The following is a 2840-nucleotide window of genomic DNA, read 5'->3' as shown; positions in this document are numbered from 1 at the left end:
TACACTGGATGCGACGCGACATTAAACTGATGCCTTGTTCTATTTATGCTGTACTGACACAAAGTTACAATGATTTGCAACAGTCGCTTTGTCGCGTCCAGTGTAGAGCTGTTGCGGCGCAGCGCGACAACTGTAGCGTCCGGTATAGACTCGGTGAGTGAAACCGCTGAGAGCAAGATATGCCTCGTCATATTTTCTGCATTTAGCTTTTAAATGACCAGCACCTGCCTGGGTCTGTGCGACTTCATCTATGACCTTTCTCTTCGCTTTCACAAACCGGTCCATCTCCCATTCTAAGTTACGTCCTTTGGCTGTTTACTGTTTTATTTCTTTTCTTTTTCTGCTGATGGCCCGCGCTCGACTTGAAGCAGCGCTTCTTAGACCGATGGGTGTGTCATCAAAATACTGCGAGAGCTATAAGAGAGCGCGGACTTCTCCATATGCTTTCTCTCGCTGTACTTTGATGGGGCATTTCGTGCAGATAACCTATAAGTCATAATATTAACATTATGTTGTATAAATAACGAAACGTATTCTATATGAGATAAATAATGAGTTAAATCCCATTGATTAAAAACCATATTTTGCCCCGCCCCCAAAACATATGATTCGACTATCAGTCGAATATCGACAAGATTCAAAAATTCCGATTCGACTATGAAAATCCTTAGTTGGGGACACCCCTACACAATAGTAACATTTTTAAGTTTTCTAATCTAAAATGCATTATTTTCCAAACAAAAAAATGAATAAATAGCGACCAATCGCAGCTCTTGTGGTCTGCGTAGACACAAATTGTAGCTATATTTTTGGAGAGGTGTGCACTGTAACTACACAGAAGTATAAATTGCCCTTAAGTGACTAGATGTCGTGGTCTCTAGTGGGTTCCTTTAGGTTCCTTACCTAAAGAAAAAATGCTGAATCTTTAGCTTCACATTTTGTCACTGATGGAACAGAGAGTCCATTGATGGAGATCCCACTTCTGTTTCTCACAGACAGGCCCTTTTGAGAGGTCATTTTGGTTTCTCTTGGGTGTGAGGTGGCAATGGGAAACGAGAGGCACTGCCCTCAGGACACTGGCACTTCACTGCACAGATATTATGTGGTTGAGTCTGTGAGTGTTAATGTTTGGATGGCTGGAAAATGCTTCCACAGATATTCCCCCAAGGTTTAAAAAATATATGATTACCAAGTGGAGGTTGCTTGACCATTTTTAATTTTCTTAATTTTTTAGGAAAATATTGCATTGAGCTGGTTATATACTGGATAATTTTACCTTTTTTATGTATAGTCACCGAACTCTGTATTATTTCCTAGCCATCGCCAGTATATGAGGAGATGTGAAAAATCCATTTGCATTTTAGCGCCTTCAATGTTTTGGCATCATGTTCACCAAGTTTGGTGTCTAAGAGGAGGAGGTTTTTTTTTTTTTAAATACTCCTCCCTAGGAAGTTTACCGCATGCACTTTTTACAAAATCTAAAATGTCTGACTTACTGTTGACCGTGAGTTTAAAATGTGTTTGGCTCAATGAGTTTTCTACATATACATGCAAGTTGGTTCACCTTTATTTATATAGCGCTTTATACAATACATATTGTTTTAAAACAGCTTCTCAGTGATAAACAGGAAAATAACAGTATCAGTGACGCAAACTTAGTTAAATATGAGACTAATTCAAATTCTACTGTAAAGCAGCTCTAAAAGGACTGGGCCTTATTCATGAAACGTGCGTAAATGTATAAGTAAATTAGGAGTACTTTCCTGAAAACTCTCCTCAGGATTCACAAATGCATTGCAGGGCTCCAGACTAACTATTTTTACTAGGAGCACTGTAGCCCCTGACTGAAAATTTTTAAGAGCACAAGCAGAAAATTTAGGGGCACACCTTAAATCAGCCTGAAATGCAATCGTTCACATATTTTAAAATTAATGCAATTTCAGTGGAGTGAAACTATTTAATCTTTTAATGAACTGCCAGAGCACATTAGCAGCGCAGACAGCAAGCCAGATAAGTTTAACCTTAATTTCTTAAAGATTACCTATCTGTATGGGCACTTCTTAAATATTGTTATTAGAGCCCGACCGATACCGGGGGGCCGATACCAATATTAGGGAGTAAAAAGGGCCGATACCGATAAATCGGTTAATATTCTTTGTGTAGGCTATATTATAGTACAGTATAGTCAAAAGTTTGGACGCACTTCCCATTCGTGTGTCCAAACTTTTGACTGGTACTGTATAATTTGAAGGAGCGGACTCGGGTTAAGTTTGAGCTCATCCGGTTAAGAGCAGGTATACCTAGTGCTGGGCGGTATACCGGTTCATACCGAATACCGGTGTTTATTTTTGTTATCATATTAATTTTTAAAATACCACAATACCGGTGTATGTCGCTTAAACAACGTTCGGAATCATGATAGTAAAATAGGGCATTCTAAGTCAATATACTGCAGTATTTCCTCTCAATCAGTAGAAAATATGGTTAACAACACCCGGTCATGCATGAAAAAAAAATACCGTCATGTACCGTGAAACCGGTATAATTTTGAAAAATACCGTGATATAAATTTTTGGTCATACCGCCCAGCACTAGGTATACCAACTAAGATTTTGTACACTTTAGTTAATATGAAAATGTATGTCATGGTTTTATGAACAATTTACACCTGAACATCATTCTGCTTATGTTGGTTCAGTTCAATAACTGTGTAAAGTTCAAGTATAAAAGTGAGAACTGAATGTATGCAAGTATGTATGATATATGTAATAAATAAATTCAGGTGCTTTTCAAGGGGGCACTGCAGACTTCCAGTGCTTGCGCCATAAATTTTTATAAAT

This window comes from Sinocyclocheilus rhinocerous, unplaced genomic scaffold (assembly GCF_001515625.1).
Source record: "Sinocyclocheilus rhinocerous isolate Xijiao unplaced genomic scaffold, SAMN03320098_v1.1 scaffold306, whole genome shotgun sequence".
Classification (NCBI taxonomy): domain Eukaryota; kingdom Metazoa; phylum Chordata; class Actinopteri; order Cypriniformes; family Cyprinidae; genus Sinocyclocheilus; species Sinocyclocheilus rhinocerous.
The sequence above is the reverse complement of the archived record's forward strand: the minus strand, read 5'-3'. Positions refer to the sequence as shown.